Source organism: Myripristis murdjan, chromosome 12, assembly GCF_902150065.1.
Source record: "Myripristis murdjan chromosome 12, fMyrMur1.1, whole genome shotgun sequence".
Classification (NCBI taxonomy): domain Eukaryota; kingdom Metazoa; phylum Chordata; class Actinopteri; order Holocentriformes; family Holocentridae; genus Myripristis; species Myripristis murdjan.
In genome coordinates, this window is record NC_043991.1 from 13,514,291 (window position 1) to 13,531,761 (window position 17,471).

General features: G+C 40.1%; 1 protein-coding gene across 1 annotated transcript in view; it reads left to right on the forward strand.

Annotated features, from left to right (window-relative positions):
* Positions 1-3,126: 3,126 nt before the first annotated feature.
* gnaz (guanine nucleotide binding protein (G protein), alpha z polypeptide) overlaps positions 3,127-17,471 on the forward strand; it is a 43,568-nt gene continuing 29,223 nt past the window's right edge. Inside the window, exon 1 of the mRNA XM_030065557.1 lies at positions 3,127-3,385. The gene's annotated coding sequence lies outside the window, so the exon portion shown is untranslated. The remainder of the gene's footprint in view (positions 3,386-17,471) is intronic.

The window sequence follows — 17,471 nt, forward strand, 5'->3', positions numbered from 1 at the left end:
GATGTCATCCAGTGAAAGCACATAAATGGAGAATAACAGGGGCCCAGGATTGACCCCTGTGTCACACCATAATTGGCAAGAGCTGCAGAAGAATTTGAGTTGCCTGACACAACTGAAAAGCTTCTATTCAGTGGCTAAAATTTAAGGTGATTCCAAGCTGTCTGTGATCCCCACCCAATTTCCCAGGCTATCAAGCAGTATATTGTGATCAACTGTGCAAAAGGCTATGCTAAGATCACAGATCACTCCTTCAGCAGCAAGGAGGAGGTCATTAGTAACTCTCAGGAGAGCAGTCTCTACTATGGAGGCCTCTAAAGTTTGACTGGAAGTTAAAAAAAAAAAATGCTATCATAAATGATATTGCCTGAGAGGAGATAGTTTGTTCAAGTACCTTGGCTGAAAATGGCAATTTGGAGATAGGTCTGTAATTGTTGAGAGCAAGGTAAAATATTTTTAATGGAGGTTGGACAATGGCATTGCTGGAATTAAGACGCTAAGAAGTTCATGGCTTGTACAACTTCGTCAAGAGCTTTAGAAACTTAATATTTTTTGTAGTTGATAATGACAATGTGTTGTACTCAAGCTATCATCATCCAGACAGGGACTGATAGGATTTATAACCCCCTACTGGGTTTTCACAATCAGATAAGAGTTGATAACACAAGAGAAGAGAGCAGGAATTAAAAACTTTGCTTTTTGATTGTAATACCTCAAACGATGCATGACCTTAATATTTCTGTCAGACAGAAACAGTAAATACATCTGCTGTATGACGTCAGGTAGAACTTCACAGAGTTGACATTTGAAGGTGAAATGTCAATGACAGGTATTGAGCCTCAGTGGAAGCACTGACCTGATTTACACCCAAGGCTATTGTATGTGACATCCTATCTGAACAGCCACTTTCTTTCTACTTTGTTTTACCACTACATACATAGGGAATTATGCCCTGCAGATTGCCAGATTAACAGTGTAGTAATACACCTTACATGATGCCCATGTCAAGTATGGGGCACCTTGTATGTGCGCTGTGTATGAGCATATAAATTAAGGAATCATAAATGAAATCACACTGACAATATATTGTGGAAGGCTTCATATAACACTGACATATGGCATTGTTTTTGCCAATTTCGTAATTGTGATTCAGAGACATTGCAGATCAAAGGTGTCAGTGGCAATAATGAGATGAGGCATAGCAACTATAGGCCCCGCATTCCTCAATTAAACCTCAATTAACCATTTGAAACATAAATAACATCACTTGATTTCTTTTGAAAGGATGAAAAAGGTGATTAGCAAATTAGCAAAATAAGAAAAAAAAATGAACCAATAAATAAAAACATAAGATTAAAAAAATATGAGAAAACTGTATCAAATGATATATTTTAAAATCAGATCAGTGATGCTGGAGTAGTGTCAGATTTCTTGTGCTGAAAGGCTTGTGAAACATAAACAACCCTTTTAAAACCTTGAAACCTGAATAGATTGTCCTGATTTCTTTCAAAAAACATGTGGAAAATGACCTGGAAAGAGCAAGGAATGAATCAAAAGTTACATGAAAATCACCTGAAAATTCCTCAATTCCCTAAAAAACTAAACAACTAATGATTTTGTTCAGGGGGTGAAATAAAAGCTTACAGTCTGTCCATACATTGATCTAGTCATAGTAAAATACAAGGGCGTCCCCAATGAATCTTTCACCTGGGGCCTCCAAATGTCTTGGAACAGCATTGCAATCTATAGCGTGTAATCTATAACTGTAAAACCTTTTCTTTGTAGTTTCTGTTTGGGCATATTACTTCTTAAGTATTTTCATGTTTGTTATGCTCAGACTGCTCACTCTCTTTGCCAGTAGGTGCAATTGAGGCACTGAAAAAGACCAAGTTACTGTCCTGCCATGTTTCTTACAAGCCCACAGACCAGTAGACGTTAAGGCATCGTATGGTAAGATTGCGTTGAAGCTAATTAATAATCTATAGGTTGAAGAAGTGATAGAGAGAAGTGACTGTGAGAGAGACAGAGTGTGTGTGAGAGAGAGAGACATTGGGGACAACACACAACATGCCTGTCAGAGTAGATTAAAGGGTCTGGACGAAGGGTCAAGAAAGGCAAAGTTGTTCACCCCACCAGATGTGCACTTGCACTGGCGTGTAGCTGATGAATTATCGCTCTGTTCATGACACCAGAGTTGGTGTCCAGGCAATGACATTACTCAACACACCCTGAGCAACCTGATATGTCTTTTTTTCTGCTAGACTGTCTGTTTGTGTTTGTGTTTCAGGTGGAGAGGAGTCGCTTTCCACACTGGTGGCATCCATAATGACAAGGGGATAATCCACATCATGCAGCTGTTTCAGCCCTAAAATCATTATGTTTGTGAGTGTGTGTATGTGTATGTATGTGCATGTGTGTGTGTGTGCATGTGTTCTATGTGGCTGTAGGCAAGCAAAACACATGCATATTTTCCCAGAGATAGATAAGGGGTGGGAGAAACGGTATCAAACAAAAAGAACCACCCATTCACACCCCATGGCATGCTGCCTCATTTGCCCGAGTCTCTATCAGTTCCTGGTTAGAGCCAATAGCAATAAAGGAAGTGGTCCCACTGTCACAGAAACAGTTGGCACGGAAACAGCACATTACACCATCATCCAATCCCCCTCCCAGTCCTTTGTCGTCATTTCTCCCCTCCCCTCCCTTCCTCTTCTCTTCTCTTCTCTTCTCTCTGGTCCCTTCGCCCTCACTCTCTCCCTATCTTGTATGTTTTTTCAATCATCAATGAAATCACAACCAATCCTGCTGTTGACCTCTCAGCAGGCATTTCAAACCATATGAAACAGAAGGGCTCACACAGTGCCTCCGTTGCTGCCAGCAAGGCTCTGTGTCCTCATTACAAATGTATATTTTGTCAGTATAGCATGGACTGAACATATACTGAGTTGTAGCTACTCTATCGTAGCCTTTTTTTCTCTGTTACTCTCATGATTTAATCCTAACCGTTTCCCCCTTCTCTCTATCCCTGCTGACTCCTCCCTCCATTTCTGTCCTGCACTCCCTCTCTCTCTCCCTCTCGCTCTCTGACATACTCAAACACACGCACACATACACACACGCCCTCCACCCCCATCGCTGCAGTGTCTCAACTGCCTTGGAGCAAACAAGAGAGGATATAGAACACTGGCAATAATAAGGCAGAGAAAACAGGGCATTGAGAGAGAGAGAGCGAGAGAGAGAGAGGTGAACGCATATGTGACTGTGTGAAAATGAGAAGGATATGAAGATGGTGGAGCAGGACTAAGGGGTGGATTGCACACAACCTTTCTCTCCCTGCAAAGGCTTGTCTGCAGTATCCTTTGTAAATGGATGCTGGACTGTGAACACGGTAAGGCTGGACTATTTTATTCTCAGCAGCACACATGCAAACACACACACGCCTTTTCTGCAACGTTGGCCTCCTTTGGACTCTATTATTTGTACAGAGAGGGGACGAGTTGCTGTTTAACTGTAGCCCTTCTGTGGAGGGCGAGTATATTTTCCTTATCAAATGAGGAAGGTGATGTTCAGTGATGGCACCAAGGCAGGCAGCCTCTCTAGTCCCCTCCTCCACCCTGCTAGCTCTGTGCCAATGGACGAGGCTATCTGTGCTTGCAATTGACCCATCCTTTTCAATTGCATCCTTGATTCTTGTACAATGCTTTTGGCTGAATGCAGTGCTAAGTTTATGTAATTAACGTATGTAGGACAAGCGGAGGGTGCATCCAAGATGTGTGTTTGTATGTGTTTGTGTGTATATGTCTGTGCTATGTACATGCTATAAGCTAACAGATGGAGAGGGGGGAAAATGAGAGAGTAAAAGCGCCATCACGTACGATCAGGTGTTCAGTACTCATGACTGGCTTTACGAGACATTTGATGTCAGTGTGCTGTGGGAGGTGCACACATCCCGCGGAGCTCGGCTCTGCAGACACAAGGATAAGCGGACAAATTGTGGCCCTATGGTGGCACAGGAACATTGTAGGAATTGCCCCTGCAGCTCACCGTCTACCATTACATCCACACTGATTAATAATGTCAACCCAGGATATGTTTTATTTATTGTCTAGCTGTGTGTGTGTCTGTTTATGAGTGCAAAAACAGAAATGAGAAACAGACTAAGACAGACCATGTTCACCACTGAGCAGTCAAAATGGGATGAGGGTGATTTGTGACATTTTCTGTCCCAACAATCCCTCATCATTTTTTTTATTTTTTATTTTTTTTTTTTATCAGAGTATTACTGTGCTTTTCTGATGGGGGCAGGGATCAGTTGTGTAGCATCAGGAGAGCATGTGTATTTGTGTGTACTGTATGTGTGTAAGCGTATGTGTGTTTTTGTTATATGCTTCAGAGAGCAGGGGAGAGTGAAAAGAGGGAGACAGAGAGAGAAAGAGAGAGAGAACCGGTGCAGGGAGGGGTCGAGGGGCTGGGGGGTTTAACAGTAGGGAGGCAGATGGGGCAGAGGGGCGGAGGTTGATGCAGCAGAGAGAGAGAGAGAAAGAGAGAGAGGGAGAGAGAGAGAGAGACAGAGAGAGAGAGAGAGAGAGAGAGAGAGAGGGAGAGAGAGAGAGAGAGACAGAGAGAGAGAGAGAGAGAGAGAGAGAGAGAGAAGATTTGGAACAGAATGGAATGCAGAGAGGAGAAGAACATAATTTTAAGGTGGCAGAAAGGAGCTTTTCTGAGCATCTGACACGGGAAGAATGCTTGACATGTATACGGCAGTTCAACCAAAAACAGCTCCTACTGAGTTCCTCAGACATCTGTAAAAGGCTAAACACTGAATAAACTCCATAATGCCTTGTGTGGCAATCTCTTGAGCCCCACTGGTAGCAAAATAGATCAGGGATATTAGATTGATACTATTGCTGAACCCTCTCTGCAACATGCAAAATCAGATAACGCTGCTCGACTGGGGTTTTGCAATCAACAACTGAGTAAGATTATTGATCACCGTCATTGTGTGATGCTAAGAGACTGTGATAAGCCGTCCTGGGTAGACACAAATTGAATACATCTGTCCTGCAAAATCATTTGCTTGCATAAGAGAACCATTGTTTGCAGCCTACTATAATCACAGATGATGTGTCTGTAACTAATTCACAAATGAATTATCCATATCATGCACTTGACATGTTTTATTTCTTTTTGATCAGTTCCTCAACACTACCAAAAGTGATGTCTACATATCTGTAATGTGTAAACTGATAATCCAGAGGAGACGGAGGGAGCACATTGATGCCAGAGCAGATGATATGGCATTAGTTTCAGTAACGCTCAAAGGGGGCTGAGGAAGAGCAGTAATTTAAAGCGGTAACCAGAGACAGCAGACACGTAAACCCTGATGATGCCATCGCAGGGGGAGTTGCCCCTCTCTCACCTTGCTGCCATGTCAGTTGCTGGGAGAAGAAAAAAAAAACAACTAGCAGGCAATATCAAAACCGACCAAATGAAGGTATGTGAGAACAAATGTATTGCATGTCAGCAAGATTTTTGCAGACAAGACTCTGTGCAAGTGTGCAAACTGTCTCCCTGCCAGAATCTTGCACCAGCAATTTTGAGTGTTTGTGATGATATTGGTCAAGATTTGCTAGTACAACTTCTAGGTCACCAGACGGGGTCATCCATTTGGTAAACAAAGGAAAGATACTTTCAATTCAACAAAAAATCAAACCCTTATCAAATGACCACTAACACCCATGTATTTAATCTCTAAGGAAAACTCATATGACCTGTGAGTTTTCCCCAGCCACATGCCAGAAAATGTCACTGATGACCTTGGCTGTAAAATGATGGATGACCAGGACCACTTTGTCAAATGAAGACATTCACATGTCTCCATAACTGGACCTCATGGCCACAGTCACATATGTTGATTTGTAATGTTAGATTGATTGGGTTTCCTTTCAGTTTTAAGTCCTGCTTGCTGGACAAGTGATCAATGTGCAATAAAATGCTAAAGTTCAAAATCAAACAGTAGTCAATAATAGGATATTTGTGTAATTGAAATGAGGTGAAATGGACTAAACAGGGAAAATAGTAGTGATGAAAAAATGCTTCCACTAGTTGCAAGTTTGGCATTAAGTGCCTTGTAGAAAATAATAAACAAGTATGAAACAAACAGGAGAAACCTTAGCTTTACTCAGTGGAACACACACAAGTGGACGAAAAAGGCAGCTTCCAAAAAGCAAAAACCATAGCTGATCTCTTTGTTATTGCAAAATGGTCTGCAGTATGTTGCCATTCAAATAACCTTTGTGCATATGAAAACAAGGAGAGCAATAGTCTGACAAATCCTATGCAGAGTTGACCTCCTTGAACCTCTTTCATTACTTGCTACATCCACTCCACTGGGTGACATAATGGCAGGGGACAGCAGGGACAGATTTGGTTTTAAAGTGGCAGCGGTTGTTGAGGTAGTGCGTCTTACTGAGAAGGCCAATGTCACTGCCCTGTGCACATCTAGCCATCTTTAACCTTGCAGGTGAGCTCAGCACTGACTTGGACAATTAAATTCAGCCCTATTACTGTATAGTACCAATGGGGGAGGGGAGTGGGGGTTGTATAATATCAATTCCCCTCTACAGCCTACTTAATAAAATGATTAATCTAATGTCATTTAATTCCTGGAGAGGGAGCAACAGAGCTATTGCACAACTCTTATATATTTGCTTTAGTCGTTTAGACAATGAAAAAATGCCATTCTGAAAAATGTGCACAGGAAAGAATTAAGTAACAGACATACATGAGCTAGATTTTCTCTTGTTAAGTGTTTTTCTTTAACATCATGCACAGGAAAACACACATCCAATGACTTGTGACTGGAAGTATCTGCTTCTCAGCTGAATCCCTGGTCACAGAGTTGCTTTGTCACTCTATAATGTTCAGACGGGACATTGCTCTAATTCAGCTGGATCAGCATTTGTATTTGTTGTGGGTCTTTAATCCTTGTCAGGTAGTGGGCCACAGTATCATCTACACACAAATGGCAGGAAAATACTGTTTGGCAGCCACTTCCATTGGATACACAATGATATATTGAGGACTAATAAATTACAGTACATTAAGGCCTCAGTGAGGGTTGCCGTCAGTTGGTTTGAACTAAATATAAGGGCGGGGCTTTGTGAGAAAGCAAAGGATTCATTTATCTTTTGGTGTTTGATTGTATATCAGTTCAATTCATCTCTCACTCTCTCACTCTTGCTCTGTCTGTTGCTCTTCTTCAAAATCTTGAAGCTCGTAGTCAGAAATAGGGCCTGCCTGTATTCCTGAGGACGGCGAGTAAGAGGGCCTTCCCTCCAGCACTCAGTGCTGAGAGGGCAGAGCAGAGGGGAGTAACAGAGCATCTTTGTGTTCTATTCCACACACATAACAGCGGTCATATGACAACAAGGAGGTGGTGGAGAGGGAGGGGAAAGTGGGGGGCGGTGTTGATGAGGGCTTGTTATGGCCTACCACCAGTGAGGGACGTTAGTCTGTAGTGGAAGAAATGGAACATGTATGTGCGAGTGTGTGACTGTTTGTTAGCGTGCACGCATACAAATATGTGCCCACATGTATATAAGTCTATAAATGTGTGCTTGTGTGTGCTTACGCACGGGTAATTGTACTCTTGTCTCTGGGGCGGTGGGGGATGGGAGGTTGTGTATGTTTGAATGTCCTAAGTCAGTGTATTTGTTGGGTTTCTAGCTGGTATCTGATAAAAAAAAAAAAAAAAGAACTATATTAAAACGGCAAAAGTTTGAAGAAACTTTCCCTCCTTCATGAGTGACAAGCAGAGGCTTTTCAGGGTGTGAGATTGGGTGTTTGGAGTAGTTAGGAGCAGAATAATTAGCCTTTTTTTAATTAACAGATACATTTTGCTCTTTGGAAGGTGATTTCATTGATTATTTATATTTTACTGTGATTCAAGCCTCCGTACAGGTAACTACCCACTTCACTGTAGCTTCTGTGTCATTCATTCTAATAGTTTAGCATAAACCTCATAGTCTTTGCCCCCAAATGTACTGTAAGTGTTGAGCAACTGGTTGTAATTGGGTGCTATGCTGTTGCACGTGTAGAATTTTGAGTCATTTCATAAGTATAGCTGAATATGTTATTTTTCCTCTCCCGGACGTCAAATCCCACATTGATAATGTCTGTGGGCTGTAAAAATGTCAAAATGGCTGTTTCCCACAGTCTCTTTCAGTTACAGAAGCCTTTATCTCATCTATCAGAACACAAATGAATAATACCCTTGTGCTAGTGTTTGATCATAGATAAGATTGTTTATAGCGCTAACCTGAACTGATTGAGCTAACTGCAGAAAAACTAATAGGCCAACAGTGAAAAGAGCTATAGGCACCAATGACGACGGACAAGTTCTAGCTTTGGCTCTCTCAGCACAACTCAGAACAAATTATCTTCGTTTAAAAGGGCAAAAGCAAAACAGAACCACTGTCTGAAAGACAGCAAAAACATGTATGAGGTCCTTAATGCTGTGCCAAGCCTTCTATTTTGCAGACTGTGAGTTGCCAAACATTAATAATTTTGGGTGTGTCGTGTAAATAGCCAGTTGTTTACCACTGTGTCGGATGAAGCATTCCATGATGTCACTTTGGAGTCAAGAAAGGTTTGTGAATCAGACATCACAAGTCTTGATTCTGCAATTGCTTTATGATTAAGGGCCAATGTATCTACGAGGTCATATATACCGCTCGTGCAAACATGTACATACACACACGCACACATGACTTCAGTGTCCACCTTGTGCCATCTCATCCCTGCACATCAGACCGCTACCAGTAGCTCTGCCTGTGCACAAACGTGCCATTGTCATCACTGGCTGCCCTTGTGACTCAGTGTGACCTGCTGGATTGGAGCAGGGGGAACACATCCATTGAGATCAGGAACGCCTAACAGACCGTTATCACAAAAAAGCATCTAGCATACTGAGACCTCACTCCCACCCTGCCTCTACCCTCTCAACAGCCCACTGTTTTGGACAAATGAAAAAGAGAACACTGCCTATCATTGTTTTCCTTAATGAATGAGTAGTGTCCTCATATATATATATATACACACACACACAGGCGCCTTTCTGTGAGTTCTACATTCAGGACCAGTATCAGCAAAGGATAGTATGAAATGTTGAACAAACAGTTGTGAGAGCCAAATCAAGTAAATCATTTCACTGTTACATTTATCAGTTTTTAATTAGGCATTCAGTTCAGTTGACTACATTGGATTTCAACTATGTGTGTGTATATATATACATATATATATATATATATATATATATATATATATATATATACACATATATATGAGGACACTACTCATTCATTAAGGAAAACAATGATAGGCAGTGTTCTCTTTTTCATTCATATATATATATATATAAACACACACACACACACATATATATATACATATATATATATATATATATATATATGAACTGGTAGACTGATCATTATAAGTGCAGTCAAATTGCTAAAAAATACCACATGTGTCATGTGGCATGGATATTTATAAACGAACGACCTTACAGGTGTAGTGAAAGGATCCTGTTCTGTAGAATCAAATGTCATGTGTGTAATTATCACTCGGTGTTAATTTTCCACACAGCAGCGGCTATGGTTATGGCGTGGAATGTCTTTAGGATCTTGTGTGCTGTAAGGTATTTCCGAGTCATGGCTCAACTGCATATTTCAAATGATGATTGAGAGAACTATGTGGTATTATTAATTATAATTAAAGCATATGAAATGTTCAAGCTGGGGGTTAATAACAAACACAACCACAAATGCGGTGAGAGTATCCATCCCTTTCAGATGAAACCTCATGAAGACATTTTCCTTGCAACAGCAGGCCTTGCGGTGAAGTGCAGCGTAGAAATTGCATGCAGGCCTAATGCTGCTTTCCATTCAAAGTTGGAGGTCAGAATATCTCAGTTGAACGCTCCAACTTCTGACTACCAAGTGCTGCAGATGCACCACACCGAATGTAAATGACAAACATGACCCTGAAAAAGCCTTGATCCTCATATGGATACGGTACAACATGATACAACATCACTTCACAGCTGCTTTTACCTTCACTTGTGCCCTCGCCAGCTAACAAATTACAATGATGTCATATTTTGACAACTATTTCCGTGCAGAAACAGGTCTTACTATATCATGGTATGCATTATTTTAATTAAATACAGGCAAATATACTTTACGTTGCCTTTTAGTTGATGGTTTACCGTTTCCAATTTGTGCCTCCATGGGTGCTGCCATTGTTATGTGACGTCAGATTTGCCCTGAGTTTACAAGTAGGGACTCTGACTTTGAGAGGTGATGTATCGTACTTTTTCTTGTTGGAGATTGGAATATGTTTGGAATGGGGAGCTATGTCGAGATTTTTCTCCAGCTCTGAAACTTTGTGAAGTGACCTTGGGTATGTTCTTTGACCATCATGGTGATAGAGATGACTTCAATTTGATGACTGAAGATATGGCCACTGATTGGTTGCAGTCCTAATGAATTTATCCCAACAGAATCAAATGTAACACTGCAGCTTCACCTCATGACAAGAATCCTGGCTAATCCAGTGGATATAGTGTCAGTTGACACATCGTATAGCGGTCAAGGTGCTGTCTGCCATCTGTGGTGCTCACATTTCTCCATCAAAGTATTGAAAGAAAATCCCAGGCACTGATATACTTATGTTTTAGACTTTTTGAAAGCCTTTTCAGATGTGTCCTCACTGCATAAATATGGTTAACCACCATAAGATATATGACAGTGGCCTCAGTGTATAATAATGTGTGCTAAGAAAGGGCCCACTGCTTCTTAACTTTTTGCTCTATTTTCCAAGCAACCCTCAAGGACAAATGACATACAAGCAGGTAGAATTTTGTATCGGGGTAAGGTCTGGTTTGTTGTAGGAAAAACCAGGTTGGTCGTGGCACCCTATCCATCCTATTTAAGCAGCTCATTTTGCACCGAGTGCTAAATCTTGCATAATGTAGCGCAAACTGTTGAATGCTTAAGATTTCTCTGTCTGCGACCTACATCTCATATGATTCTGACGTAGTATGGAGCGACCACACGGCAGTGACTCACCACGTGGAACAGGCCTTCTAGGTTGGAATACTTCATTTTATTTTGTCCCGCTGACGAGTGCGCATCAGAGCGTGCTGATGCTTTTTTTTTGCTCATTACCAAACAGTGACAAGATAGACACACAGTGTGAGTTTCAGAGGCATCACGTAACACAGTGCTATCTACAGAATCGGTGCTGCATCTTCTGCTGGGGTGACATTGATCTATCACCCTGCTGCTGGAAGCATGTTACAGTGAAATTGACTGTCTGCTTTTTGTCCCAGATTCCAGGATGTTATGTGACTTGTGTTTTGCAGCTGCACACAAACTTCATTCAGTTTGGCACCATACAGATCAGCCACCTGTAGTTTCCTGATCTCCAAATACGTCCAAATGCATCCATCCTCATAATCTGTTTTGTCTCGCTGAATTTCTATTTTGCAAGCACTGCTTCACTCAGTATTGATTAATAATAATGAGGCATTTGTATGTGTTTAGGGCATTTCTCACTTTCTGTCTTTAGCCTTAGGAACTGGAGCACAACACCTACTGTAGTTAACACTCAGATAATAAATCAGCTCTAACTTTCATTATGCATTTATTCTTCTGAACATCTATCATCTACTAAAGCGGGCAAAAACTATGAAACTATAAACTAAAGGCTTAGAGGACTGTCCCTTGCAAATGCTAATGGGCAATGGATTCCACTTGCTTTTGACTTAATATGGGGCTTGATCCTGGGAGACTAACTTAAACCTACACTGAGAGGTATTTAGATAGCAGCAAATTTTGTTTGCTTGGGCCTCCTTGTGTATTTATGTAAGGGTGAAATTACATTTATTGGTTTTCTTTTTTTTTTTTTTTTTTTAAATGAACCTTTATTTAACCAGGCAAGTCATTAAGAACAAATTGTTATTTACAATGGCGCCCTGGCAAAAGGCAAAGCCTCTTGAGGGGAGGCGGTGGGGGCTAAAATACATAGTTAACTGTGAGGTTAAATGGCAGATTAGCAACATTACGTTGAGGGGATTTTCAGGCATGTTGGATACAGTTAAGGAACAGCAACTGTTTAGAGTGCCAAAATGATACTGACAAACAACAACAGTAAGTAAAGTAGGTGGTTTTAGTATATTGTCAAAAATTGTTATTGTGCAATGACTGCTTGATGTGAGGTTCCAGGAAACCTCGCCACAGGGTAACGTATTATTCTTGGATTCTCTTTTCAGTATCTCTATTAGGATTTAGCTGTGACTCCACTTGGCTCTAAATTAGTCTCAGGCAGTCTGCATTATGTGGTTTCTAGTAAATGAGAACACAAGACACAAAGTTGTAGTCATGGCAGATGAGAGTTGAAAAGGGAAACAGCCTTACGTGGGCCTACATCTTTTCCTGTATAACTGGTGTCCTTATCTCACCTCTCTTATAACTACCTATTCCAAGCATTCCTTTAACTTCACATTTCTAGATTAGCTAAATGTGAGTTTGACCTCTCATGGACAATTAGTTGTTTATTTCAGTCATGTGAAGCCTATCAGGCTCTCAGATGTGACAGCCAGGGCGCCTTAGCTTGGTGTTGCATTGACTGAAAACTCATGTGTTCGATGTAAAATGTTTTTTCTCCAAAGCACTAAATATCAAGATTTGTGTTTTATAAAATTCTTCATAAGCTAGACTCATCCTTTCCCCCATAATTCGTTTAAGATAAGTAATCCCTTGGTGTCAGTGTCGCCTCTTACTTTTGTTAGCATACAATTAAATTTATTTGGAGACATAATATTTTATGAGCGCAAACAAGCTATAGCGTTTTGTTGGCATATGACTCTGTTATTGACTCAAAAATTCTTTGAGTCAATAAAAGAGTCATTGCATTCAGCTGCTGACAAAGGAGTCAGTAATCAGTCACAGCACAATAAATCAAACTCAAATGTAAACTGTTCTTCAGAATATGTAAGTCGTAAACTGGAAGACATTAAAACAGTTTAAATCTTATTTGACATCGCTTTATGGCAATCATCAGCACTGTTGGAATGTGTCAGAGCCATGAGACTGCTCGTATGAAAACACTTTTTAAAATATTTAAAACACATCAGTTTCCAGAAACAGTCTCTAGAATGTTATTGTTTTGTGAAGTGTGTAATTATCCATACAGTACTCATGATATGTAATCTAAAGACATAATCATTTATTAAATATTGTTACTATTTATTTTAGTTAAGGGAAATTAAATAATAGTTCGTAAATTTTACGAACTATTATTTAACTCAAATAGTTTAATGTGAGTCAGGATTTGTAGAGGACACATGTTGATCAGACAGTTTTAATGGTGTAAAAACCTTGTACTTGCTGTAAAAATATATAAATAATTAAAAAACGAAGGAGGCATCATAGTCTTGGCTCTGGGATGGGAGGGTCAGTGAACAGTATAAAACAAACTTGAAGCAGCTTTTCCAAGAACCAGCTCAGTTTATTGTACTCCGATTAAGATGATATAATAAACCTATTCACCACATCATCTTTTTAGTTCATTTTGAGTTTTTTTGGAAGATATTGGACAAGACTCTCCCTCATCTGGCCCAAGTGGTGGCTTTTTATACCACAACAAACTACCATAAAGCCCCACCCTCAAAGACACTATCAACACAGCCAGTGCTCCAGTGATCCACATGAGCTGTTGAATGTCACTGTGTAGGGTAAACATCCAAACCCTTACTGTGGGTGTAGCTCAGTGCAATTAAATCATTCTCATTCCATGCCATTTTAGCCCCCTAGAATCAATATAAGCCCACTTAAATTCAGTTCAGTTCAATAGGTAAATTCAGTTCAGTTCAGTTCAGTTCAGTCTACAATGCTTTAAAACAAATCACAAAAAGTTGCAGAACTACAGCACTCTTGGCCGGTAGTCAGTTGTCCAGATGACATCAGTGGTATAATGCCAGATGAGAATCAACAGTCATGATCCTCTGTACCTCTGTGGCCTATCAGAGGCCATTATCGTCTTCATTTGTAATTGAATTTGTGGCCTTCTGTCTGCCATGGGGCCATTGCAATGGGAACCAAGTTCCTGTAGATAATGTCATCAGAGACAGGATTAGTTGGCCCTAACCTCTGTATAGCAAATTCTTGTTCTTATTCTTATTTTTGTTATGATTCTTATTGTTGCTGTTGTTGTAATTTATTTATGTATTCATGTATCTGATAAATTTTCTGCTACGCATGCATTTATTTGGGAATCAAAACAGTCCATCTCTCCTTTGCTCTCTAGCAATTCAAACTTCAGCCACCTGCTGTGTTCAGCCGTTGATCAAATTCCCTTGCCTACCTCATTAACCAAACGTCTCGGTCTGCTGCAAATTGTCTCTTTTGCCACATTATGGTGACCGTACCTCCACCCAAGGCAGGCATGTCTATTGATTGACACATGTTTTCTGGCCAGAGTGTTGCTGATTGAATGTTGTGAGTTTCCATCTTGGAGGTTTTCTAAGCTCAGCTGCTCAGCATCTTGCTTTCTCAGGAGCCACAAAAAGCTGTTTTCTGTTTACGTTATTGGGTTTATTTTTCTGGCCTGCTTTTTCTGAAATATACACCTCCTAGTCTCTCACAGCATGAAGTGTTTGCATTTCATTTGAGGAGTGCAAGTAGTCATATAATTATGACCTTCAATACTATAAAAAAAAAAAACAAAAAAAAAAAACAGCAACAACCAAAAACCAAAAAGGACTGGAGAATTAATCAGAATTTCTTTGTGCTACTCTGGAAGTTAACCACTGTTTCACTTGTGGGGGTGGCAAACAATGTTGCAAAAAAACATACTATACATTTTTTATGATCAGTTTGCTGCATTCTAGTATAGGCCTTGATGCATGTAAAAATTATATTTATAAATTATAAATGCATATGGTAGAGTTAAAGCAAGTTTAAGTCCAAGAGTAAAAGAAAGTTAGAGAGAGAGAGAGTGAGAGAGAGAGAGAGAGAGAGAGAGGAAGTGACCTGTGATTCTTGAAACGTGGCTGATACTTGAGAGTTTTGGTGTATGCATGCAATGTATGTTCATTTTTAGGGGGAGGTGGGCGTGTGCAAGTATTATTCCTCAAGTATTATTGGCATCCTTCATTAAAATAAGCACAAATGATTGTGAAAAACAAATCACATTCACATTTTGGGCTAAAAACCTGTGGGGGAGTTGTACATTTTCATTTTAACACAATATTCCCTTTATCAAAACACAAATAGTTTTATTGAATTGTCCTTTTTTTTTTCCAAAACAAACATAGATTGGCAACTTTAAAATGAATATTTGATGAAGTCTCCCCCAGAGAAGATAACAGTGCTGAGGCCTGTGATGGCTGACAAGGTCAGGAAACACTATTTGGAGAGATTTGGGCCAAGCCCTCATGCGAAGAATTTTCAGGATGGTTGATATTCTTTAGTTTGCGCTTATTCTCTGTGATCTTCCGTTCAGACAACAGACTTTCAGTAGGATACAAGTCCAGAGACTGAGACCGCCAGTGAAAAACATAGATCTTCTGTTCCTTCGACTATTTGTGTGTTGATTTCGATGTATGTTGGGGTCATTGTCTTGATGAAACGTCCATCCGAAAGCTCAGTCTCAGCAAGGTTTTCTGTTTAAAATATCCTTCTCAAATATCCTTAACAAGAGATCCGTGATCCACCAGCACATTTTACTGTGGTTATCAGGTGCTTTTCTGTGGATTAAGTCATCTTTTGTTGCCAAACATGCATGATAGTGTGGCTACAACCCTCTTCATGAACACTTTGTCTGGAGAGGATGAGAGCAGGAAAAGCTTTGAAATGCATTCTTATAGATATGGACAATGAGTTCTTCAGTGCAGGTGTCATGTAGAATCCGGCCATAGGGATGCTGATATATATTGTTACCAACCTCATTCTGTGCTACCACTGATTATATATAATTGAAAAGCAATGTCAACTTGTAAACTGTGCATTTTCCATTTTGAATGCAGTGAACCAAGTAAAGACTTGTCTTGTGCAAGACTTCTAAAGAATTTGTTGACAAGGAGGTGATGTCTGACTATTTTTTTTGAAACTTGATAACCTTAAGATAACACCAAACTGTGCAGTTCTGAAACCGTGGGTTCCTCCTTGTCTCCCTCGGCATCGCCCTCACTGTGTTCATGCTTCCTCTTTATTACTGTACACAGTCGTGTTTTCAACAGGTTCTATATTTTTTTCACATTCATTACCTGATTTGTCAACAGTCATCTCGTTGGCTTTCCCAATATTGACGCTTGACAAGGGGATTTTTACCGGGTGTGCAGCCTCATATTTATACCACAGAGAAACAGGACATGGTGAAAGGCATAAGTATAGTTTCTGTAGACTGAGATCAAATTAAAAAAAAAAAAAAAAATCATTACAGACTTTGTGTGTCTGAATACTCTCTTGGATTGACTAAATTTCCTATTTGCCTATGTTTCTGAAACAAGTTTTTTTTTTTTTTTTTTTTTTTTTTAGAACATTTTTATTTGAATAAAAGTAAGTGGTTTCCTGAAATGTCAGAGCAAAAATCATTATCTCTGTTGTTTATGTTATGCATTTTTTTTTTTTTATGGGCATGAAACATGCCGATGAACGTGGAATGTTTTGCATGTAACGCTACAGGCATGCCTCTTAACATAATGTCAACATTAATCAATAAGACAAAAGTGTCATTGCGCATTTTGTCGTTACTTATATAACAATCCATTTGTTACGGTAAGCTAGGCCTGTTGTGTGGCAGGGGGAGGATGAAGTGGTGACATACTAGGTACAGTAGGCCGGCTGACCCATGAGGCGCACGGACATGAACCACCGCACACAGTCATCATGACTCAAGACAGACTCTCATTTCACCAACCCTTTCTGATTTGCATGTATTTTTGTATGCAGTCCTAACTGCTGTTTAAAATCAGCATAGCAGTATTTTCCTAAGTCACGGGACACTGAGGAAAAGTCCTTGGCCTGCTTAGCTTTGATGGATGGGCCATTTCTTTGCAAAAGTATTAGATTAAATGTAAATGGATACTGATTAAGTGGTTCATAAATAGGAAATATCATTGCTCACTGGACCCAAAATGAAGACAAATGGTTTTTAGTGCCCAAGAAGAGTCTGAAAAATGTTGTGTGTGAGTGTAGTGCTCTTCTTCCAGAGCATAGCGTACATACATCATAGCATGTTTATTCTGATTGTCTTGAAATACAAGCTGTACGACCAAACCACTGACACTTGCACGCCTCATTCATAAACCATTGCAAGACAGCTAAAAGCCCACCTGTGCCTTTCACCTCTCTTTTAACAACACACAGGTTTGCTTCTCATTCATTAAAAAATGTGCCTCTCCTACA